The following is a 26913-nucleotide window of genomic DNA, read 5'->3' as shown; positions in this document are numbered from 1 at the left end:
GTTTTGTTTAGAATGTCCTATTCATCAAACTCTGTGACACATACCACTAGGCTGTGCTGTGATAATGAACAATCTCAAACCTTAGTAGTTTAGAACAAGAAGGTTTGCTTCAGGTTCATGACATAAATGTATCATCCGTAAGCCAGGGCCTCTGGTTAATATTCTGGTTGTCATCATTTCAGGATCCAGACAGCTACATGGAGCACTGCTAGCTACAGGACAGATGGAAAGGAGTGTATGGGAAAGTACACACTGGCTCTTACAGCTCCCAAGAAAAACCTTATGGCCATTCCTCATTTTAAGAGGAAGAAGTGGAAGGGCAGTCTAATCATTTATTGCCTGCATGGAAAGCACTAAAGATTATTACACAGAGCTGAGGAGCCTGGTTAAAAAGTCACTACCTTCAGAGAGAAGGTAGAGCCAGGAAGCACACACATTCAGAGATGATTTTTCTGTCTGTAAACAGTTTGGGGGTAGATACAAAACACTACCTATACAACGTAGGTGATTGGGAGCCCAAGTGTTTATGCAGCAAAGCAGTAATTTTCATGTTGTGTTTGTACAATTCAAGAACTCTAGGCCATGTTGCACAGATTTTACCAGAAAAAGGAAACATAAATCTGACTATGGAAATATGTTTATAGCATTCTTAAAAGGCAAGCTATGTATCACAAAGGAAGAAAAGATAACACTGTATCAGGGAAAATCTTTTAACAATTTAATGACATTGCAACATGATCGGACAAGACAATCACTCTGGTATGTTATTTTAAAATAAAATTATCATAGTCATCAGTTAATTTCTCTTTATGGCAAAGGGGGAAAGGAAAATTCAAAGCTCCTTTGGCACACAAAATAATTCAAAGATTTATACCTTTAGAAATCTAGGATTCCAGCTTGACTATTGTTACCCAAGACAATCCGTTTGAATACTTAACAAGGAAGAACCTGCAATACAAAGTTACAGTCCATCGAATGTAGCCACCACTTCCCATGTGCAGGTTTCTTTAAATTAGTCTTTTTCTCGTGATAGAAATTTTATAAGGACAGTTTTTTAAGGTAACGAAAAAAGCAGGATGATTACGAATGTAAATTTCCACCTGAATTCTCCTATCAGTCAAGGGAGGATAGTTGGTGTTTTTGTGTCTGTGCTTGGTTCCCAACTTTATCATGATTTTTAGAATTAGATGCTAGAATTTAATCTTTTTTTGTAACTGCTGTTAACAAATGACCATGAGTTCTGTGGAGAAAGGAAAAGGAGAAAACTTTTATCTTCCAAGAGGCAGACTGCAGATCAGGGAACGTAACTTCCAGGAAAACCAACACCACAGGCTCAGAAGAGGGGAGAGGGAAAGCTGGCATTCCTCTCTTTCAGGTCTGCCTTCAATTCGTGTTTAGCAGGTTTGGGGAAGATAGTGAGTACTTACAAGGGAAGTCAAACACATATGCGGTATGCAAACCAATATGTAACATATATTCTATGTCCATTTTAGGGTGGAGTTTTAACATTAAAATGAAATGGAATTTGGCTTTTCACAACAAAAGTTTAACTCTGGGGTATAAAGTCATTTTGTGCAGTCTCTGTGTACCAGTTGAAACTAGCTTGAGGCCTGTGGCTGTTTATCAAGAAAGAACATTTGCAAGGTCAGTCTTCTGTCCAATCAGATTTGCTGATGGGACCACAAGTGGGTGGTAGGGGAAGTCAGGTCAGCTGGCATCTGGCAGGTCACCAGGGTCAATTGGGAAACTCCTAGTTATAGCTGTTTTGATCGTGTTTTTTAAGGACTAGCTTCTGCATAATTACAGGAAAGAAGACCTTATTGCATTTAGTAATATAAGGGTATTTGACCAGCCCCTCTCCCTGCTATTGCTGCTTGGTCCCCTTTCTGGTATGTTTTATTTTAGCCACAGGGAGTCCATTTATTCTGTCAGCTGCAGATATGTTTTAACACGCCTTAGCATCTTTTATTCTCCCACCTACCTGTTAAGATTTTCCTTCACAAGTAGCTACTAATTGGTAAAGTCTATGTGCTCAAAGCTGTTGGCTTAGCTCAAGGATTCTCAGCTTTGGCACCGTTGCCATTTTGGGCTAGATAATACTTTGTTGGGGGAGGGAGTAGGCTGTCCTGTGCATAGTAGGATGCTTAGCAGCATCCCTGGCATCCACCCACTAAACACTAGAAGCACTGCCTTCCTTGCTGTGACAACCAAAAATGTCTCCAGACATGTCCAAGTGTCACCTGGAAGCATGTTTGCTTCTGATTGATTGAGAACTACATGCTTAATGATCAGAATCCACCTCTGGAGCAGGATATAGAGGAAATGTCCCCTGCATATCATGGACTTCATTGTTAAGGGTTGTTTCAGTTACTATGGCTACATAACAAATTAGCTGAAAGCTTAGGCATAAAACAGCTAACTTATTATGCCCATGGAATCTGTGGGTCAAGAATTCTAACAAGGTACCAAGAGAATGACTTCTTTCTGCTCCATGATGTCTGAGCCTCTTCTGGAAGACTTGAAGGCTTAGGATGACATTTCTGACGGCTTCTCACTAACACATTTACTGTTAGTGCTCATTCTTGGCTGGGATGACTGTAACAGCTGGAGCTATGGCTGGAACATATACATCTGGCATTTCTGTGTGGATATCTGACTTCCTTACAAAACAGGCCCATGTTCAAAGGGCAGGCAATCCAAGGAGAACAGAGTGAGGTGTATGCTGTATTGCCTTTTATTGTATTATTTTTATTTTTTATTTTTTGGCACAGAGTCTCACTCTGTCACCCAGGCTGGAGTGCAGTGATGTGATCTCTGCTCACCACAATCTCCGCCTGGGTTCAAGTGATTCTCTTGCATCAGCCTCCTGAGTAGCTGGGACTACAGGCATGCACCATTGCACCCAGCTAATTTTTGCATTTTTAGTAGAGTTGGGGTTTCACCATGTTGGCCAGGCTGGTCTTGAACTCCTGACCTCAGGTGATCTCTCTGCCTCGGCCTCCCAAAGTGCTGGGATTACAGACATGAGCCACCGTGCCCAGCCTATACTGCCATTTATGACCTAACTTCCAAAGTACCATAACATACTCTATTGCAGAGGTGGTTACAAGGTGCAAGGAGGTAAGTAAGCATCACATTGTGAGAAGAGTGTGTGGGATGAGAGCTAGATCAGTGTGCTCATCTTTGGAAAACAGAGTCTTCCACAGAGTTGAACCCTTGAATAACATCTGAACTATGTTGGTAATGAAGAAGAATAATTGTTCAGCTGGACAACCAAGAGTGTTTCCAAATGTCTGTTTGAGAAAACAGTCCAAAGAAAAATAAAAATGTATATATCATATAGCTAATAAATTAGTTCCAAAGCTGGTATTATATAGGAGCTTTGCATTTTAATAGACTAGCCATGTTATAAACTCCTTGGTTTTATTTATTTTAGCATATATATAAATGAGGTGATAAGAGTATTTGGCAACTTAGCCCAATTCAATCTAATTGTTTAGATGAATTTTCAAGAATTCATCAAATGACTTTATTTTATTTTATTTATTTATTATGTTTTATTTCAGTGGGTTTTTGGGGAATAGGTGGTGTTGGGTTACATGAATAAGTTCTCCAGTGGTGATTTCTGAGATTTTGGTGCACCGGTCAACTGAGTAGTGTACACTGTATCCCTCACCCTGCTGCCACCCTTTCCTGGAGTTCCCAAAGTCCATTGGATCATTCTATGCCTTTGCCTCCTCATAGCTCAGCTCCCCCTTATGTGTGAGAACATACAATGTTTGGTTTCCCATTCCTGAGTTACTTCACTTAGAATCATGGTCTCCAGTACCATCCAGGTTGGTATGAATGCTACTATTTTGTTCCTTGTTATGGCTGAGTTGTATTCATCGTATGTAAAAACCACAATTTCTTTATCCACTTGTTGCTTGATTGGCATATGGATTGATTCCATATTTTTGCAGTTGTGAATTGTGCTGGTATAAACATGCATGTACAAGTATCTTTTTCATATAATGACGTCTTTTTCTCTGGGTAGATACCTGGTAGTGGGATTGCTGGATCAAATGGTAGTTCTAGTTGCAGTTAATAAGGATTTTCCCCACTGTTTTCAATAGTGGTTGGACTAGTTTACATTCCCACAAGCAGTGTAGAAGTATTCCCTTTTCACCACATCCCTGCCAACATCTATTATTTTTTAAATTTTTGATTATGGTTATTCTTGCAGAAGTAAGGTGTCACGTTGTGGTTTTGATTTTTATTTCCCTGATCATTAGTGATGCTGAACATTTTTTCATGTGTGTTGGCCATTTGTATGTCTTCTTCTGTGAATTATCTACTCATAGCCTTAGCCTATTTTTTGATGGGATTGTTTGTTTTATTCTTGCTGCTTTGAGTTCATTATAGATTGTGGATATTAGTCCTTTGTCACATGTATAGATTGCAAAAAAATTTCTTCCACTCTATGAATTGGCTGTTTGCTCTGTTGATTGTTTCTTTTGCTGTGCAGAAGCTCCTTAGTTTAAGTCCCATCTGTTTATCTTGTTTTTGTTGCATTTGCTTTTGGGTTCTTGGTCATGAAGACTTAGTATAAGCCAATCTCTAGAGGGTTTTTTCAGTATTATCTTCTAGAATTTTTATGGTTTCAGATCTTAGATTTAAGTCTTTGATTCATCTCGAGCTGATTTTTGTATAAAGTGAGAGATGAGCATCCAGTTTCATTTTTCTACATGTGGCTTTCCAGTTATCCCAGCACCATTTGTTGAAAAGGGTGTCCTTTACTCACTTTATGTTTTTGTTTGCTTTGTAAAGATCAGTTGGCTGTAAGTATTTGGCTTTATTTCTGGGTTCTCTATTCTGTCTCATTGCTCTATCAGTACCATGTTGTTTTTGGAAAACAGCATTTTTTTTATATCAGTACCAAGTTGTTTTGGTGACTATGGCCTTACCGTATAGTTTGAAGTCGGGTAATGTGATATCTCCAGATTTGTTCTTTTTGCTTTGTCTTGCTTTGGCTATGTGGGCTCTGTTTTTTTCCATATGAATTTTAGGATTTTTTTTCTAGTTTTGTGAAGAATGATAGTGTTATTTTGATGAGAATTGAATTTGTAGATGGCTTTTGGCAGTATGGTCATTTTCACAATATTGATTCTACCAGTCCATGAGTATGGATGTGTTTCCATTTGTTTGTATCATCTGTAATGTTTTTCATCAGTGTTTTGTGATTTTTCTTGTAGAGGTCTTTAACCTCCTTGGTTAGATATAATCCTAGGTATTTTGTATTATTTTTTGTGGCTATTTTAAAACCAGTTGAGTTCTTGATTTAATTTTCTGCTTGGTTACTGTTGGAATATAGCAGAGCCCTGGTTTGTGTACATTGATTTTGTATACTGAAACTTTGCTGAATTTATTTACCAGTTCTAGGAGCTTTTTGGGTGAGTCTTAGGGTTTTCTAGGTATACTATCATATCATCAGCAAACAGTAACAATTTGACTTCCTCTTTACCGATTTTGATGCCCTTTATTTATTTCTCTTGTCTGATTGCTCTGGCTAGCACTTGCAGTACTATGTCGAATAGAAATGGTGAAAGTGATCATCCGTGTCTTGTTCCAGCTCTCAAGGGGACTACTTTGAACTTTTCTTTATTCAGTATAATGTTGGCTATAGATTTGTCATAGATAGCTTTTATTAACTTAAGGTATGTCCCTTCTATGCTGATATTGATGAGGGTTTTAATCATAAAGAGATGCTCAGTTTTGTCAGATGCTTTTTTGTGTCTATTGAGATGATAATGTGATTTTTGCTTTTCATAATGTCTGTGGTATATCACATTTATTGACTTGTGGATATTAAACCATTTCTGCATCCCTGGTATGAAACCCACTTGATCATGGTGGATTATCTTTTTGATATACTGTTGGATTCAGTTAGCTAGCATTAAGAATTTTTGCATCTGTGTTTATCAGGGATATTTGTCTGTCATATTCTTTTTTTGTTACATTATTTCCCAGTTTTTGAATTAGGGTGATACTGGCTTCATAGAATGATTTAGGGAGGATTCCCACTTTCTCTATCTTTTGTGATAGTGTCAATAGGATCAGTTGGCCCCAATTCTTCTTTGAGTGTGTGCTAGAATTCAGCGATGAATTCACCTGGTCCTGGATTTGTTTTTGTTTTTGTTGGCAGTTTTTTTTTTTTTTTTTTAATTACAGTTTCAGTATTGCTGCTTGCTGTTGGTCTGTTCAGAGTTTCTATTTCTTCCTGGTTTAATCTGGGAGGGTTATATATTTCCAGGAATTTATCCATCTCCTCTAGGGTTTCTAGTTTTTGTGCATAAAGGTGTTCATGGTAGCCTTGATCTTTTGTATTTCTGTGTTATCAGTTATAACATCTTCAATTTATTTTTAATAGAGCTTATTTGGAGCCTCTCTTGTTTTCTTGGTTAATCGCACTAATGGTCTATCAATTTTATTTATCTTTTCAAAGAACCAGTTTTTTGTTTGATTTATTTATTTTTTTCTTGTTCAATTTTATTTAGCTCTGCTATGATATTCATTACTTCTTTTCTTCTGCTGGGTTTGGGTTTGGATTGTTCTTATTTCTTCAGCTCTGTGAGGTGTGACCTCAGATCAGGCATCCCCAAACTTTTTACACAGGGGGCCAGTTCACTGTCCCTCAGACCGTTGGAAGGCCGCCACATACTGTGCTCCTCTCACTGACCACCAATGAAAGAGGTGCCCCTTCCTGAAGTGCGGCTGGGGGCCAGATAAATGGCCTCAGGTTGCTGCATGCAGCCCGCGGGGCCAGGCCGTAGTTTGGGGACACCTGCCTTAGATTGTCTGTCTGTCCACCTTAAGACTTTCTGATGTAGGCATTTAATGCTATGAACTTTTCTCTTAGCACTGTTTTTGCTGTATCCCAGAGGATTTGATAGGTTGTGTTACTATTATCCTTTAGTTCAAAGAATTTTAAAATTTCCATCTTGATTTCATTGTGGACTCAACAATTATTCAGTAGCAGGTTATTTATTTTCCATGTATTTGCATGGTTTTGAGGGTTCCCTTTGGAGTTGATTTCCAATTTTATTTCACTGTGGTCTGAGAAAGTACTTGATATAATTTCAGTTTTTTTAAATTTTTTGAGATTTGTTTTGTATCTTATAATATGGTCTGTCTTGCAGAATGTTCCATGTGCTGATGAATAGAATCTACATTCTGCAATTGTCTGGTATTCTATAAGTATCTGTTAAGTCCATTTGTTCTAAGGTATAGTTTAAATCCATTGTTTATTTGTTGACTTTCTGCCTTGATGACTTGTCTCAGAGCTGTCAGTAGAGTGTTTAAAGTCTCCCACTATTATTGTGTTGCAGTCTATCTCATTTCAGTTTAGTATTAATTGTTTTATAAATTTGGAAGCTCCAGCATTAGGTGCATATGAATTTAGGATTGTGATGATTTCCCATCGGACACTTTTAAAATCATTATATAATGTCTCTCTGTCATTTCTTAACTGCTGTTGTTTTAAAGTTTGCTTTTTCTGATATAAGAGTAGCTATTCATGCTCAATTGTGGTGTCCATTTGCATGGAATATCTTTTTCCACACCTTTACCTTAAGTTTATGTGAGTCCTTATATGTTAGGTGAGTCTCGTGAGTCTCTTGAAGATAGTAGATATTTGGTTGGTGAATTCTTATCCATTCTGCCACTCTTTTAAGTGGAACATTTGTGCCACTTACATTCAATGTTAGTATTAAGATCTCAAGATTCATCATGCTGTTTGTTGCCCGAATATCTTCCTTTTCATTGTATCATTATTATATAAGTCCTATGAGATTTATGCTTTAAGGAAGTTCTGTTTTGGTGTATTTCAAGGATTTATTTGAAGATTTAGAGTTCCTTTTAGCAGTTCTTGTAGTGCTGGCTTGGCAGTGGTGAATTCTCTCAGCATTTGTTTGTCTGAAAAAGACTGTATCTTTCCTTCATTTATCAAGCTTTGTTTTGCTGGATACAAAATTCTTGGCTGATAATTTTTTTGTTTAAAGAGGCTAAAAATGGGACTCATATCCTTTCTAGCCTGAAGAGTTTCTGCTGATAAATCTGCTGTTAATCTCATAGGTTTTCCTTTATAGGTTACCTGATGCTTTTGCCCCAGAGATCTTAAGATTTTTTTTTTCACCTTGACTTTAAATAACCTAAATGTGCCTAGGTGATGAATTTTTGTAATAAATTTCCCAGGTGTTCTTTGAGCTTCTTGTATTTGGATGTCTACATCTCCAGCAAAGCCGGGGAAGTTTTCTTCAATTATTCCCTCAAATATGTTTTCCGAACTTGTCTTCCTCAGAAACACAATTATTCTATCTTTGGTCATTTAACATAATCCCAAACTTCTGGGAGGCTTTGTTCATTTTTTCTTAATTCCTTTGTCTTTGTCTTTGTTGGATTGAGTTAATTTGAAAGTCTTCTCTTTGAACTCTCAAGTGCTTTCTTCTACTTGTTTGATGCTATAGCTGAGACTTTCCAGTGTATTTTGCATTTCCCTATGTGTGTCGTTCATTTTTAGGAATTGTGATTATTTTTAATTTATGTTACCCATTCACTGAAGATTTTTTCCTTCCTATCTTGTATCATATTTTTTATTTCATTGAGTTGGACTTCACCTTTGTCTGGTGCCTCCTTGATTAGCTTAATAGTTACCTCCTATTAAGAGAATTCTTTTTCTGGCAACTCAGATTTTTTTCTTGATTTGGATCCATTGCTGGTGAGCTAGTGTGATCTTTTGGGGATATTAAAGAACCTTATATTGTAGTATTACCAGAATTGATCTTCTTGTTTCTTCTCATTTGATAAACTACGTCAGAGGGAAGATCTGGGGCTCAAGGGCTGCTGTTTAGAAAAACATGGAATGCTTCATGAATTTGTGTGTCATCCTTGCACATGGGCCATGCTAATCTTCTCTGTATCATTCCAATGTTAGTATATGTGCTGCCAAAGTAAGCACACATCAGATGGCTTGAATAGAATGTTATCTTGCCGGTGATGTGAAAGCAGTAACAGAAAAGATTCTACAAATATCAGTTTACATGAAAACTGTTGCCAAAAGATATTGAAGGAGTAGTCATTGCATCCTACGTAGACAATAGGAAGATGATAATTATTCAAAGTTGAGGCAATCTGGAAGGAGGTAAGAGCCCAGAAACTAACTTGCTTGATCTCCTTTGACCCTCACAGATAACCTCTGAGATGTATTTTCAGAGGCCAGTTTAATAACCAGTAATTAGTGCAAAAAGCAGAGAACAAGGTATCAGAACTGGGTTATAGTCCTGGTGTAGCCAGTTGTGTGACTTAGCACAAGTCACTTAGTCTTTTGGGGTCTCAGCTTCTTACTTTGTAAGTTGAGTGTATTGACTTAAATGTTCTGAAAAGCTCATCTCACTTCCGTAATTTCTTGGTACTTTTAGAGAAATACCCTAAAATGTTCAATATTTTCAACAAGTTCTTGTTAACCCTGTTACCCTCCAAGTGCTTGGCATGGTCAGGGAATGTGACAAATCCCCAGTTTTTAAAAAGCTCTGGACATCCATTTGAGTCCTGTTTTCAAGGAAATTGTAGGCTTACATTTTTACGAAGAGAGATATTCCAGCAGAGGCATGGCCTCCTTATTCCTTGTAACCCTATTGATGGCAATGCCAAGTTTTATCAAATTCTCTTTGGCTTTTATAACGAGATATAGATGTTGGGGGAAAGTGACTAATGAGAAATGGGATCTGGATTTAACTTTGCCTGGAAGGAAATTGCATTTGTTTAATTTAATTCACTATAAAGACAGACCTGTGAGTTGCAGAAGGCTGAAACACAATTTACTACTTACATACAAGTTTTAAAACTCACAAAATAAGGTTATATATTATTTATGGATACATATAAATGGAAAAAACATAGAAAACATGTACTGGATGGCTTTATGTCAGACTTTTTAGTGCTTGCCTCCATAGAAGGTGGGAGGCAAGGACTGTGAAGGGGAATTAGAAAGCTTCTCCTTAATATGGGTGAAGTTTTGAGTTTTTTAAAAGACCAATAGCAATTATAACAAAATGTATACATATACATGTACTAATTTGTGTGGTGTGTAGATGGCAAGGTTATATTAATCTCAGTCAATTTTTATATTTTGTAAAAGTTTAAAAAAGTAAAATTGTATTTAAAAGTACTTTAAAGAGCTAAGCTGAACTGGAGCAAGCTGAGCTGCTAGGTGTCAGAGTAACTGGTAAGGCAACAAGCCAAAATGGAAGAAACAGTCAAGCCCTTAATCACTTAGTGTAAGTAAGAGGCTGAATTGAAGAAAATGCTGTCTTCCCCTATGTTCCATTTTTCCCCATGGGATGGCACCATGCATAAGGGTCAGATGGTCAGCACAGGCAGGGGGAATGTCACACTGCAGTGGGAGCCCTGAACAATAGACTCCTGAAGTCTTACGGATCCAGGGTTTGGAGAAGGGCTAGGAATTGAATAGCACTGAGTCAGAGTGAAGAAAATGTCTTTATGGTCCTCTATGTGGAAGAACGCTTGGACGGCTTGGATGGAGACAGCTCTGCTAGGCATCCAGATATGAGTAAGAGCATGGCTGGCCAGGGAGCCTGAGTCCTTGACTGCAGCTCCCTCCAGCAACTGCAGGGCATCAAGACTGGGCACCAAGTGGGGAGGACTGAATTCCCCTAAAAGGTTTACCACGTAAAGTTTTTGTAATTTCCTGTGGTTGTACCTGAAAAATCAGACATAGGTTTTGGTCAGTAGCTGGACTCCTCAAATTCTAGTAAGGTTTTTCTGCTACAGAAAGCTGTGAAGCTAAGAAGTAGACAATCTAATAAAAATATTTGGAGACTTCATAGCCCTGTTCTTTGTATTGAATAGAACACCTAAATAGACCAATAAGGAAACAATATAAACCAACTAGACCTAGCAGACATCTGTAGAATACTCCTCTAAGATCAGGAGTAAGACAATGATTTCTACTGTGACAACTTCTATTCAACATTGTGCTAGAGATTCTAGCTATAGCAATTATGCCAGAAAATGAAGAAGAAGAAAAAAAGGCTTTTAGTTTAGAAACGAGGAAGTAAAACTGTCTCTATTTGCAGATGAAATGATCTTATAGAGAGAAAATTTTAAGGAATGCTCAAAAAAGACCTTTAGTACTAAGTTCAGCAAAGTTGCAGAATATAAGATCAAAATACAAAAGCAGTCTTATTTTCATATACTAGCAATGAACAATCCTAAAATGAAATTAATAAAACAATTCCATTAAAAACAAGAATAAAATATTTACAAATAAATAAAAGAAGTACAAGACTGTACAATGAAAACTACAAAACATCTTAAAAGGCATTCAAGAACTACATAAATGGAACTCATAGATTGGAAAACTGAGTAGGTTAGCAGTATTCCCCAAATTGATCTACAGATTTAATGCAAGCCTATTAAAAACCTAGCCTTCTTTTTTTTTTTTTAATTTTCAAGCTCATTCTAAAATTTATGTGGACATGCAAGGGGCAGAAGAAATTTGGAAGACTTATACTCCTTTACTTCCACCAAACTTATTACAAAGCTGCACTGATCATAATAATGTGATACTGAGATAAGATAGACATGAAGATCAATGGAATAAAATTTGGAGTGTTCTGAAATAAACCCTTTTGTTTATGGCCAGTTGATAAGCGTATGAAGAATGTTCAATGGGAAAAGAATAGTCTTTTGAATAAATGATGCTAGAAAAACTGGATATCCATAACAGAATAATGAGTTGGATCCCTAGCTCATATTGTACACAAAAATTAACTCAAAAAAACTTAGAGTCCTAAATGGAAGAGCCAAAACTCTAAAACTCTGAGAAGGAAACATAGATATAAATTTTTATGACCGGGGGTTAGCAATGGTTTCTTAGATATGACACCAAAATCACAAGCGACAAAAGATGAATTATTTAACTTTATCAAAGTAAAAAACTCTGTGTTGCAAATTATACTTCCAATAAAGTTAAAGCAGACAGAATAAGAGACAATATTTGTACTTCATATGTGTGATAAGGGACTCTTATATAGAATATTACAGCTCAATAATAAAAAGGTAACCCAATTAAAAAATGGGCAAAGGATCTGAATAGACAGTTCTCCTGAGAATATGTACAGATGGCCAATAAGCACATGAAAAGATGATCAACATCATTTGTCATTAGGGAAATGCAAATCAAAACCACAATGTGATAACACTTCACATCCACAAGGATGGCTATAAAAGATAGGCAATGAGTGTTGGCGAGGAGGTAGAGAAATTGGAAACATCATCCATTGCTGGTAGGAATGTAAAATGGTGCAGTCACTCTCTAAAACAGTTTAAAATTTTCTCAAAATGTTAAGCAGAGTTATCATATGACTCAGCAAAACTCCATTCCTAGGTATATAACCAAGGGAAATGAAAGCATATGTCCACAAAAACACTTGTACATGAATCTTCAAAGCTACATAATTCATAATAGGTCAAAAGTAGAAACAGTTCACATGTTCATTAATTGATGAATGGATAAACACAATTTATATCTATACAGTGGAATATTGTTAATAAAAAGGAAAGAAGGACTGATACATGCTACAGTGTATTGGTATCATACATTGTATCGTACTGTACATTGTATGAATGAACTTTGAAAACATGCTAAATCAAAAAGGCAGTAAAAAAGGACCATGGATTGCATGATTCCATTACTTGAATTGTCCAGGCTTAGCAGATTTATAGAAACAGAAAGTAGGTCAGTGACTGCCTGTGGCAGGGGAGGAATGGGGAATGACTGCTAATCATTATGGGGTTCATTTTTGAGGTGGGGAAATATTCAAAAATTGATTGTGGTAATTGTTTTACAACTCTGTGACTACACTTCAAATGAATTAATGATATGGTGTGTGAATTACACTGTAATAAAGCTATTTTTAAAAGTCATAGCAGAACTGAGCATGGTGGCTCCTGCCTGTAATCCCAGCACTTTGGGTGGCTGAAGTGGGCGGATCACCTGAGTTTAGGAGTTTGAGACCAGCCTGGCCAACATGGTGAAACCCCATCTCTACTAAAATACAAAAATTAGCCAGGTGTGGTGGTGTGTGCCTGTAATGCTAGCTACTCGAGAAACTGAGGCAGAATTGCTTGAACCCAGAAGGCGGAGGTTGTAGTGAGCTGAGATTATCACCACTGCACTCCAGCCTGGGCAACAGAGCAAGACTTCATCTCCAAAAAAAGATAAAAACGTAGCTTATGTTGAATTGACCTTCCAGCATATAAAACTCTGGAAAATATATGAAAGCACAATTATTTGAAAGAACTGAAAAACTATCAAAAGCAGGCAGAAACTAGAAGGGAGTTAATCCTTTAATAAGGGAACTGCACTATGTGGGAGGCTATATTATTTACTCTTTTGCAGAGGGCACTTCCAGTTTATGTAGTATGTGAAGGCTAGCACTTAAGCAAAAAACTACAATCTGTTTGTCTTAAGATGTCAGAGGATAGAGTTTACTTCTGCTAGAGAAGCTGGAAATTGAGGGGGTAAATTATGAAAAGGAGGGAGCCAGAGGACGTGAATGTACCCATCTGGATCTAATCAGGAGATAGAAACTATACAGTAATTTGGATAGTGGCAGTTTATATAAAGAGTTGTTAAACTTTGATAGGGCAATAACTGTAAAGATATACAGAGAACTCGATAATATCAAAGGCTGAAGGAGCATACTTAAGAAAGGACAAACTTGGAAAGGGGCTTCCTCCGTAAAGCTGGGGTGCAGACCTTGTTGCAGAAGGTATGTTTGCAGCCCACTGGATGGCAAAGAAATTGGTTTGAAGCTTACTGGATGGCAGAGTTACATAGGCACAGCTGGTCCACAGATGCCAGACAAGCAAGAAACAACCCCAGTGAAGTAAGATTGATGGGCTGGCATACAGGGAGACTGAGGGCTTTGGAAACCCACTCACAGACTGGGAAGCAGTTGGGCAGAGATTACCAGACTGACAAAAAAGCAAGCCCCAGCTATATGCTGTACAATGTATAGGTAAGATAAAAGTAACATGATTGAAAAAGATGCAATCATAAGAAAATTGAAATGGTTTATTACTATCAGACAAAATAGACTTCAAGAAAGGAGATTTTAACAAAAAAAAATGAGGAGTGACATTGTATCATAATGATAAAACTCAATTCATCAGGAAGACATAACAATTCTAAACATGTATGCACATAATAATAGAACTCCAAAATGCATAAAGGAAAAGACAAGTCAAAGATAAAAGGATACCTAGATGAATTCACAATCAAGCCAGAGAATTTTACACCCTTGTGCAAAATAATAATGATAAATAACAAAACTATACAAAGAAAGTAATAGTAGTATAGAAGACTTAAAAAGATGACCTAATTGATATCCACAAAACTACACATTTTTTTTAACGCATGTGTGAAGTGTTCACCAAGATAACCGTATGGTATATGATAAAATGAATCCCTATCCCTATCCACTTTTTAAAATGGAGATTAAAAAAAGAATATCCTATGACTTCATTTTGAATTAAATTAGTAATCAATAAGATGTTAACTTAAAAGCCCCAAATATTTGGAAATTAAACAATCAAGATGTGAAACAAGAAAATCTCAATGGAAATTAGAAATATTTCAAATGGACTGATACTGAAAATGTGAGATATCAAAATTACTAGGATGCAGCCAAAGCAGTGCTTATAGGTAACTTTATAGTATTAAATGCTAACATTAGAAAAAATATGAAGTATGATTCTACCTTATGCATCTAAGGAAAGAACAAACCAAGCCCTAAACAAGTATAATAAAGGGAAAAATAAAGAATCTACTAGAAATCAGACATATCATAGAGAAAAACCCAAAAGCTGGTATTTTTTTAAGTAATAAATTTAATAAACCTCTGGCAAGATTGATCTAGAAAAAAAATGGATTACACATAGTACCAATATCAGGAATGAAAGAGAAAATATTGCTAAAGGTTCCTGCAGAGATTAAAAGGATAATAAAGTCATATTACAATAAGACTTTATGCCAACGAAGTCCACAACTTGAATGAAATGGACAATTTTTTTTAAATACAACTCACTAAAATTGACAGAATATGAGATAGAAAATTTGAATAGGCATGTTCATATAAATAAATTTATAATTAAAAGACTTCTCAGAAAGGAAACTATAGACAAGTTATCATTAGCTATTTTTGTTACTCTTTTAAGAATGGAATAGTGTCAATCTTAACTGAGAAAATTCATATTGTACCAATATCCTGATGTCAACTCATACTGTCATACCAACCCTAAAACCTGACCAGGATAGAATTAGAAAAGTACATGACAGACATTATCCCTTGTGAACATAGAATCAAAATTCCTAACAAACTTTTAGAAAATCGGATCTAGGTATATGTAAAAATGATAATACATTGTGGCCAAGTGGTAAGTATTCTAGCAATTCAAGGTTGATATATTTTTAAAATAAATTTATCACAGAATAAGGAAAATTTATCATCATCTCAATAGAAGAAAAAAAAGCATATGATAAAATTCAACATCCATCTATGATTAAATATTCTCAGTGAAAAGGAAAAAGGGACTCTTTCTCAGTATAATACAGGGCTTCTATCTAAAATCATAATTAATGTGAAAGAATGTACACTTTCTTTAACATCAGGAACAAGGCATGGATACGTTTTTAAACTGTTTTCATTAAACATCATATTGGAGGTCTTGGCTAATGCAATAGGCAAGAGAAAGAAATGAAAAGCTATGAATTAGGAAGTGTTAAAATATTTTTTAAATATACATACAACATGATTGGGTACATTAAAAAACCTGAAGACATCTACAATGCTAGGACCAATTGAAAAGTGAGTTTGTCAAGGTTCTAGGATACAAAAATCAGTTATTCCTATATACAGTAGCAAACAACTGGAGAAGGAATTTTTAAAATTACATTTACAATATTACCTAAAAGCACTAAATACTTACAAATAGATTTGTTAAAAATTGGGCAAGAAATCTACACTGTCAACTAGAAAATATTGCTACGAGAAGATTAGAAAAACCTAAATAGAGAAACGTGATGTTCATAAATTAAGTTGGTGTCAGTTTTCTTCATATTGGTCTGTAGAACCCTCACAATTGTAATAAGAACCCCAACAGGCTTTTATTTTAGTAATTTACAAGTTTACTCTAAAACTTATATGGAAAATACAAGATGCAAACTAGCTAAGTCAGTGTTTTAAAAGACAAAGCTAAAGGATTTATACTATGAAATTTCAAAAATTACTCTAAAGTAACAGGACTTCATACAGTGTTAATTGGCCTAAGGGTAGAGAAATAGATTAATAGGACAAAATAAAGCAGCCAGAAATAAATCTATACATATGTAGGGCACGTTGGGAGCTCGATGTAAGGCTAAGGGCCCCACAGGGTCGTGGGGTGAGCCTTATGCTGTGCTGAGGCGCAGGATCCGAGAAATAAAGAGACGGGACCCCGAAGTACAAAGAAAACGCAGCTGGGCTCCAGGGGCCATGCCACCTATAAGCGGAGTCAGGCGAGGCTGGCTAGCAAGGCGGCGAAGCCCCGAATGTCCAGAAGCATGAGTATTTGTTGTGTATAGGTTCGGGGGCAGGGCAGTGAGTGAAATCATCTTTAAGGATAGTGATAGGGTCATGAGCAATAAAACATGGGGTCCACCCCCATTAGGTCACCTAGGCTAGGAGATGGACGGCGCGCAGCAAGGAGCCTGTTCCCACAAAGGCGAGGGCCCAGTTCCCACGAAGGTAAGGGCCAGGTGCAGTAAGGGGGTGTAGTGTGCAATACATCTATCTATGGGAAACTACTTCTAAGAAGATTTATCGGAGGATGCTTAAATCACCTAGCAGTGACAGAGCTGTCAAGGTTACTGCTACCTTCTGGCAGCTTCCAATGTCTTCTATGGGAAGATGCTTTTCAAGCAGCACAGTAGCAAGAGCTGATGAAGTTCACAGTCACCAAGGTGGATTGCTGTTCTGAGGGCAGCCTTCCACAAGAACTGGAGCAAGGTCCTATAACTCCTTTATCAGGAGGAGTGGCTCTTGCCCCAAGCCTGCCATACAGCGGGTATCTTTACGATACTGAACGCTGCCGCCTGGGCCATGGATTCTTGTCCTGGTATAACTGTCTTCCCTTAAACCATGCTCTGCACTGTGTCCGCTCTAGGCATTCCTCTGATTAGAAGCTGCTTATTCCTTAATTCATGCTCTGTACTGTGTCCACTCTAGGCATTCCTCCAATTATGAACTAAGATATAATTATAGGTATATATGTAGGGAAATATTCTTTAGGCACTCATACTATCAACTATTATATGATTATATATAGAGGATTATATAAAGGGAGACTACAAGCCCTATTTCTATAAACTAATATATGATTATGTAAAGGATTATATAAAAGGAAATAGCTGAGTAGTAACACTATAAAGTGAGATATTCCTCAAACCCTAACTGTGCCAGGGCTCTGCTTAGCTCTCATTCCTTGGTGCCTATATGGGGGGTTACCCACACACATATACTATCAATTGATTTGTTATGGAAGCTTCAAGGTAATTCAATAGGGAAAGTAAATTCTTTTCAACTAATGGTGCTGAAGCAACTGGTAAACATGTCAGCAGAAATGATCACCAGATTAGGCAACAATTTGAGAGGATACACAAATCACTGTACATAAGAGAAAAAGTAAAGAATCTGGAATTCATAGAAAGTAAGACTTATGGGAAAGCATCTTCTGGAAGCCTCTCGTTGCGGGGATGGGAGGGTGGCAAGTTGGACTGGAGTTTGCCCGGGTTACTCAGCTATTGCCTTAACTTGTGCTTTATTATTTTACTCCTATATACAAGTAGGAGATACAAGCACAATGTAAAGGTTACTAATACAAAACAATAGCAAGAAATTGTGGTGAAATACGTGAACACCAAAATAACTTAGCTGTCAAGACTGCGATGAGGTTAAAGGAAACAGGAGTCTCAAGCCTTTGCCTAAGAAAAGTCACTCTCACGACAGCCTTCTTTCCTGGCCATGGGCCCGATCTTTCATCTTCAAGCTTCCCTCTGCTTTGAGTAACAGGCCTGGTTCTAGTGCCTAGATCTGCCCCACTCTGCCCATATTTTTCTCTTGCTCCTGTCTCTAACAACTGCCAAGCAACCAACAATTGTTTTCACATGTTTTTGTCTCACTTTTCCATCTGTTTGAGTTAGGAAAATTAAAACCTACTGGCTTTTGGTGTCTTACTGGTGTAGTGTGTCACCACCAACAATGTCTAGTCTCATCCTCTCTCCCTTTGCCTCCTCGGCCGTTCTCCTTGTAGGTTGCAGGTGGGGAGGCAGATGAGGTGGCAGGTAACAATCTTTTTCCTCCTTACAGTTCTGAGATGGTCTCCTCATGAGATGGAGTGGAACTGTAACTGTGTGGCTTCTTCAGTGTGATAATACATAAGAAATGTCAAAAGTGTTATTGAAAAACAAACGCAAAACTCCAAGGGCTTTCCCAATATGTGGGCGTATTGTCATGCCAGCATGAATCTGATGATGGCACCAAGAAGGCGTTAGTCACTTAGTGTCACAAAGGAACACACACTCTTTGACTCTGTTTCTGTGAAGTATGAGAGCAGCTCAAAATGACCTGTAGTGATAAAATATTACTACAGATGCAGAATCCACAGGACCTCACCCCTGAGTGGACACTGGAAAGGCAGGAGGCCCATCTGACAGCCTTTTGAAGTATCTGCAGCTAAGCCTTCCTCCCCTACCTCCCGGCAGAGGGTGTGTGGCAGCAGGAGTGCCCTGTTGCTAGCGAGTCCGCAACAGGCAGGAGAGTTTAAAAACATTTAAAAGAAAGCTTATCCATTATCCAGGCAAATAAGCATGTGTGCAGAGGAAAATTCTGCTTAAGGTCTTGCTTACATTAAACAGTCTTGATGCAATAACACTTAAATTAACCAATTTTGATGCAATAAGACACCTTTAGAGGAAATGACAGGAAACATGTGAAGGACTGTTTTGTCTCATCCGTCTCTCTCTGCCTCTCCTTGAACAACTCTGCATCAGGACCAAGCCCTTTTCCAGCCTTGTGTCAGCTCTCTGGTCTCCTGGAGACGGCCTCACTGGGATCACCTCATTTGAGCAGTAGACCTGAATATTTTCTTCCCTTCTATTTTGCATCAAAATTTGCCCATTCTGTGCCTATGCCTTCAGGAGCTTCTTCTGTCCTAAGTGGCTTTCAGTTCGTTGTCATCACTCTGATCCTTTCAGATACATGTCTATAGGGGTCTTGTGACAATTAAAAAATGATGCTAATGGTAGGTATTTTAGACATTCCAATGATTAGTAAGAAAAACATTCTTGAACAATTCTTTTATTGGAATCTTTATGATTATACCATATTTTTTTATATTAAAACAAATTTTTTATAGAAAACGGCACCTTGTGTGGAAATTGAAAATGTTGACAGTTTAGGGTCATTCCGCCCTTGACACATTCAGCTGTGTTGTCCTGGGCAAGTTACTCGATGTCCTAAGTACCTCAAGTCAGGAAAAGGGAAACATCAGGTATGTAATAAAAAGTAAAACCCCTATATCCATGCTTGTTTTTATTATTGGTAATCACCCTGTGTTAAGCAGAGCCTTCTAGAAGAGGGATGTGAATAGGAAGAGGACTAAAAATTTATGGAGAAAATACATTTATTATTGCTTACTGACATATCTGAAGAGTTTTTATGGCAATCTATAGTTACACTTAGATATTTATTTTCAGCTCTTTTTATTTGGAGCTGAGTAATAAGAAAGTGTCCTCTCAAAAGGGATGAGGCAATGAGTTAGACTGAAACCGGCTGGCAAAGCAGCTCCCTCATCACAGGATTTGGTATTTATGTTAATTTACCGTTGAGGAAATCTCTAAGTATCTGGTAGGATCCCCTACTGCTCACGTTAGACAGGAATTAAAAGGGTTTTGCATTAATCTTTAAGGAATAAATACAGGATAAATATACCCACTATAGTTGTCAGTGCTTTCACATATATTCTTCCTATCTTGTGAGGGAAGGATTATTACTCAACTTTCCACATGACAGACTAGATGGTCAGAGTGCACTGCTCAAAGTCATGCAGTTAGGAAGTGGCAGAGCAGTCCCTTGGGTCTCCAGAGCCAATTCTTTTTCCGCTATACCACCCTGCTCCTCTATAAATAGATGCTTGTTTCCGCCCAGAGCATTGCTATATAGCAGGCGTCCCCAAACTACGGCCCGCGGGCCACATGCGGCCCCCTGAGGCCATTTATCCGGCCCCCCGCCGCACTTCAGGAAGGGGCACCTCTTTCATTGGTGGTCAGTGAGAGGAGCACAGTATGTGGCGGCCCTCCAACGGTCTGAGGGACAGTGAACTGGCCCCCTGTGTAAAAAGTTTGGGGACGCCTGCTCTATGGTACTGGTAATGGTGACTTCTTCACAGAGGGAGACTTAGGACTGTCAGGGCAATTCTCATTCTAGATTGTGACTGCAGTTTGCATAATTAAGACTTTGACTTCTAGTGTAATTTGTGGTTTGGGGAAACTATTGTATGTTTTACACATTTTCTTTGTTTTTTTAAAATTTATTATACGTTAAGTTCTGTGGTACTTGAAAGCATATCTATTACTAAAACCAGAAAATCTGTGTCAACATGGTTAACTTTGTGTGTTATGTATATACACACATATATACACATATAAAATGGTATATGTATGTTTACATTATTCAAAAGTAACATTTTCTCATTACACATTTACAGTAAGGATTTAAACTGGAGCTTAACTGCCTGATATGGTTTGGATTTGTGTCCTTGCCCAAATCTCATGTAGAATTATAATCCCCAGTGTTGGAGGAGGGGTCTGGGGGGAGGTGATTGGCCATGGGGGTGGATATCCCCCTTGCTGTTCTTGTGATGGTGAGTGAGTTCTCAAAAGATCTGGTTGTTTAAAAATGTACCTCCCCTTTTACTCTCATCCTCCTTCTCCACCATGTAAGATGTGCCTGCTTCCACCTCACCTTCTGCAATAATTTTAAGTTTCCTGAGGCCTCCCTAGCCATGCTTCCTGTAGAGCCTGTGGAACTGTGAGCCAATTAAACCTTTTTTTCTTTTTAAATTACCCAATTTCAGGTATTTCTTTATAGTGATGCAAGAGCAAACTAATACACTGTCCAATTTAGAAAATACCAATCTTTTTAAAACAATGCAAAGTGAAAAAATGTTAACCGTAATACTTTCATCACAGTACTCAACATTCTGTTCACTAGTGTGTTTTAATCTCCAAGGTGCATGCAGTTTGCTCATAAGGGTATCAGGAAAGAAAGCAGGAAGCCAAGCCAGAGCCAAAGATTTAGATTTTTTGTTGTTGTTTTGCTTTTTGGGCATTTATAGAGAACATATATTTTAGATTAATAGCTTAAGAGGAACAGACATTCCAGTATATTTTCCCCATTAGCTTTTATGCATAGCTCCTGTATGCCTTGTTTTCTAGAATAAATTAAGGCTGTTAAATTCACGGTAATAATCAGGGGACAGGTAAACTTTCATTTCTCTGTGTGTGTTTCTGTGTACGTATACTCATATATACACACAAATGTTTTGTTGTTGTTTTTTAAGAGACAGGTTTTCACTATATTGCCCAGGCTGGAGTACAGTGGTAATTCATAAGTGTGACTATCACACACCGTAGTCTCGAACTCCTGGCCTCATGTGATCCTCCTGCCTCATGTGAGCCTTCTCCCCAGCTTCCCAAGTAGCTGGGACTGCAGGTGTGTGCCACGATGCCTGGCTACACATAAATGTTGAGTCTAACTGATATCACACTGTATATTTTATATATATTTTAGGTGCTGCTTACTTTTTCATTAAACAAATCCTGAGAGCTTTCTCATATGTATTAATAATTTGATGATCGCCATGGGGAGAGATTGCATGGGGAGAAATGCCAGATACAGGTGAGGGGGAGGAAGGCAGCTAATCACACTGCCACGTGTGTACCTATGCAACAGTCTTGCATGTTCTTCACATGTACCCCACAACCTAAAGTGCAATTTAAAAAAGCAAAAAAAATAATAATAATTTGAGGACATGATTATTAAGATGGTATAATCTTATGTCATGCATTAAAATATATTCTTGACCAAAGCATTATTTCTTTTGAACACATAAATTGAGAAGTTGTGAAAGTTTACAGCAAAATTAATAGTCATGTGTTTCTATGTTTATTATGTGTGTTAGAATGGGCTATTTCCATGAAGCACCTCTCCTCATGGAGACATGGGGAAACTGAGACCAGGGAGGGCACCTGCACTTTCCATCATGTACCCCCCCAGCACACTGGTTTTCTGCACCTTGCTGTGCTTTTCCTTGAGCAGCTACATGTCCAAATGCATTTATGAATGCAGTGCTGCCTCCTGGGAGTTCTAACCTATGAATGGATGGAGGTGAGAGTGCCGCTAGGGGAGGAGTGGCATTGGACCAGGAGGCTCCAGGAATGGCTGATGTGGAATAGAAAGAATTGCTGTCCATTTGGGGCATGACCAAGGATTTTTAAAATTTGTTCTTCTGATTAGTAAAAATCTATGGGTCTTAGAGTTAGAAGACTCCAATGAGGAGGAGTATGAATGAACATCTTTCCTTGTTGTGTGTGGGGTTTAGATCTTATTCTGGTTCAGAGAATGAGGCATGTGGTGTTTTATTTAAAAGGTACTTCTTTATTGGATAAGATCTACCAAGCTGTGAGTAGAATCACCACTAAGACTTTGGCAACTTGTCCTGTTTGCCCTTCGTATTTAGAGCTGTAACCCCTTTTCTTTTTTCTTTTTTCTTTTTTTTAATTTTCATGTGTATTCTATTAGGAACTTTGGAGAGGATGTATCAGGGCACAACATATCATCTGCTGCAACATTAAATCCCAAATCTTGTGTATTTTATAATTTTTTAAATTTTACTTCTATATTACTATGGAAGCTATTTGTTTTTAGTTGTTTTGGGGTAATAGGAGGCAAATACTAAGTTCTAGGCCATGGCTGTATAAAGACACATAATCAAAATTATAGCCACTCTCATATGTATGGCAATTGTATAAATGTAAAGCTGCATTAGGTACTTTTTTGTCATTTTGAATCCAAAATTACTGTGGAATCAAAAATGAACTAATAGTAGGTTAAAGATTTGAAGGACGTGCATTTTTATTCTAAATACTTCCCACATATGGAAGCATCTCTCTTGCCAAAGATAGAAAAATAGAGTAATTTCCTAACATGCCACAGGACATTGAATAAAAGCCCACAATAGATGATCCTGAATCAGAGTGCTTCATTGCACACGGCTCTACCTAACGACTCATTTCCAGCCTCCCACTTCAAACAGCAAACCTGGAGAGGCTACACACAACGTTTAGTACCAGCTACTTCCAAGTATGACCTTTGTGGAGTGTCCTTTGTCAAGGGAAATTATCAGCTTAATTCCTCACATATTGTTAGGATTGTTGGCAGCATAGCAAACTTGGGGATGAGCACCTCTGGAAAATATTTGACTAGTAAGACCTTTCCTTGTAGGAAGCAGAGGGAAATCATAAATATGGTAGAGAGTCCTTAAGGCCTCAAACATTCTTCAAATAAATCCTTGTCAAAGGACTTCATCAAGAAAAATCTTGCCACCTGAGTCTGTTACCATGCCTCCTAGTACACAGTAACCTTTATCTTTTCTTTCTTTTTGTAAGTAAAGCTGTTCTCACACTCTCTGCTAACAGAAACCCCAAAGCACATAACACCTCATTTACCTGTAAAAGTGCTTAAATTCACAACCAGTTTCACTGAACTAAAGTAAGTAACACTTGGAGAGTCAATTAGGAAAGGGGAGCTGCTGTATTCAACACCATTGCTCAGATTCTGAAGAGATCAGGCCTAAACCAAGAGCTTCACACCTTTGACTCTCAGAGCTTTGGGAACAGCGTTGGACCCTGCTGGCTTCTCATCATTGGACCTTATCAGCATCCCTCTTTTAAAAGTACTAGGCATTGTATCTACTGAGAAGAAACTGTGGAGGTTAATTTTCTGTCTCTATCAATGTGCCTATACTTGCAAAAATGTTATTCTGTTACAAATGTTCTTCTAAGGGCCAGGCCCAGTGGCTCACGCCTGTAATCCCAGCACTTTGGGAGGCTGAGGTGGGTGGATCACCTGAGGACAGGAGTTTGAGACCAGCCTGGTCAACATGGTGAAACCCCATCTCTACTAAAAATGCAAAAAATTAGCCAGGCATGGTAGCAGGTGCCTGTAATCCCAGCTACTTGAGAGGCTGAGGCAGGAGAATCTCTTGAATCCTGGAGGCAGAGGTTGCAGTGAGCCGAGATTGCTCCATTGTACTCCAGCCTGGGCAACAGGAGAGATTTGAGAGAAGTGTAATAGTCTCCTTTATAGTTATCTGTTGCTCCCCTCTTAGCTGTGTTCAGTATACAGAGTCTAAGCAATCAAGCAGACGTCAAAACATGCTAACAAAATCACATTCAGTGACATGGGTGAATAATATGTTCAGATTTCATTGTACCTGAGAGCAAGTCCTGGAGAGCTGTTTCTACCACAGCAATAGATTTTATTGTTTTTTATTTATTTAATTTTTATTTTCGTTTGTTTTTTGAAATGGATTCTCACTCTGTCTCTCAAGCTGGAGTACAGTGGTGCAACCTCTGCCTCCCAGGTTCAAGAAATTCTCCTGCCTCAGCCTTCTAAGGAGCTAGGTTTATATGTGGATGCCACTATGCCCAGCTAATTTGTGTATTTTTAGTAGAGACAGGGTTTCACCATGTTGGCCAGGCTGGTCTGAAACTCCTGACCTCAAGTGATCTGCCAACTTCAGCCTCCCAAAGTGCCAGGATTACAGGTGTGAGCCACCGTGCCCAGTGAGCAATACTTTTTTTTAAAACTCAGTGCCTTTAGTATCCCACCAATAAGGTTAGTTGTGTGTGGGTTTTTATTTTTTTGTATACATTTAAGGAGTACTATGTGCAATTTTTCATGTGTTCATTACCCAAATAACGTTGATTATAGTCATTGAGTAATTTCACATCAGTCATCCCCTCTTACCCCTCCACTTTTCCAAGTCTCCTTTGTCTGTCATTCCATACTCTATGTCCCTGGATACAGATTTTTTTAGCTTCCACTTACTAGTGAGAACATGCCGTAATTTTCTTTCTGCTTCGGAATTGTTTCACTTAAGATAATGACTTGCAGTTCAATCCATGTTGCTACCAAAGATATTGCTTTATTTTTTTATGGCTGAATAGTATTTGATTGTACATGAGTTTTGAGAACATTTGAAAAAACTTTCCATGGTTATGAACCAAGTCCTTAAAACACACACACAGGTACATCTACCTGAGGTCTTCACACTGAAGCCTTGCTCTGAAAGACTGTGGAAAATTATAATGAGTTCCCAAGAGGCACACTTAAGAGGCAAAGGGAAGTTGGTGGTTTGGGTGTGACACCTTCTGCTGCTGATCCTGGATGTCTTTTTCCACTCAGCCCATCCTCCTCTTTTTTTTTTTTTTCCCAAGACGGAGTCTCGCGCTTTTGCCCAGGCTAGAGTGCAGTGGTGCGATCTTGGCTCACTGCAACCTCGCCTCCTGGGTTCCAGTGATTCTCCTGCCTCAGTCTCCTGAGTAACTGGGACTATGGCTATGTGCCACCACACCCAGCCAATTTTTTTAACTTTTTTGTAGAGACAGGGTTTCGCTGTATTTGCCAGACTGGTCTTGAACTCCTGACCTTGTGATCCGCCCACCTTGGCCTCCCAAAGTGCTGGTGTTACAGGCCTGCACCACTGCACCTGGCCTCAGCCCATCCTTTTTAACCTAGGATGTCTCATTTTACACCTATAATTTCTATGCTGTGATCATTCATCCGGTAATCATGCCTGCTCTTCAGTCCCTAAGTTACTTAATAGAGTGGTATCCTTTAATCCCATGGCCTGCAAATTTGGTGCAGCATCTTGATAACTGTCACTGGCCCCTAGTATTGCAAAGAGAATCGGGATACTTGTTTGTTGGTTTGTTTGCTATCCTTACTTTGGAATTATGCCTTAGGCAGTTCTTCCAGTCAAGGAACATTTTATGGGTTCTTGTTTAAAAACTATTTTGATAACCATGGGCAAATAAATTAATCCCATTAAAACTCAGTCTGTTTTTCTTTAAAATAGAGACAACAAAGTATATTTTGAACCCTAAATGCACGTAATATGTCTAGCATAGTAATCAGTGTGTGTGTGTTGCAGGGGCATGAGTAGCTATTATTGTTACTAATATATAAAAATGACAGCTATTAGTATAATATCAGTATTATAATTCATAAATTCAGCTTAGTGGTGTGATTTTCTCAATTTTTTTCTTCACTGTTACAGTGTGTTATGAAATCTATTACTGAGATTTGAAAAGGAATGTTTGTTTTATAATAATTTTGTTAAAATGTATGTTTACATATAATTTTTTATTATACTTTAAGTTCTGGGATACATGTGCAGAATGTGGAGGTTTGTTAACATAGTATATACATGCCATGGTGGTTCGCTGCACCCATCAACCCTTCATCTACATTAGGTATTTCTCCTAATGCTGTCCCTCCCCTAAACCCCCCTACTCCCCGACAGCTCTGGTGTGTGATGTTCCCCTTCCCGTGTCCCCGTGTTCTCATTGTTCAGCTCCCACTTAGGAGTGAGAACATGTGGTGTTTGGTTTCCTGTTCCTGTCCTGTTCCTGAGAATGATCATCTCCAGCTTCATCCGTGTCCCTGCAAAGGACATGAACTCATCATT

General features: G+C 38.1%; 1 protein-coding gene and 1 non-coding gene across 2 annotated transcripts in view; one reads left to right on the top strand and one right to left on the bottom strand.

Moving 5' to 3' along the window:
• GPR158 (G protein-coupled receptor 158) overlaps positions 1-26913 on the top strand; it is a 384453-nt gene that overhangs the window by 296185 nt on the left and 61355 nt on the right. The gene's annotated exons all lie outside the window — the stretch shown is intronic.
• LOC120367705 (U6 spliceosomal RNA) lies at positions 8889-8995 on the bottom strand. Its single transcript, XR_005582022.1, has one exon. It is a non-coding gene; the product is annotated as a U6 spliceosomal RNA (small nuclear RNA).

The sequence above is a fragment of the Saimiri boliviensis genome, chromosome 8 (genome assembly GCF_048565385.1).
Source record: "Saimiri boliviensis isolate mSaiBol1 chromosome 8, mSaiBol1.pri, whole genome shotgun sequence".
Taxonomy (NCBI): Eukaryota; Metazoa; Chordata; class Mammalia; order Primates; family Cebidae; genus Saimiri; species Saimiri boliviensis.
This window is presented reverse-complemented; position numbering and strand designations above follow the sequence as displayed.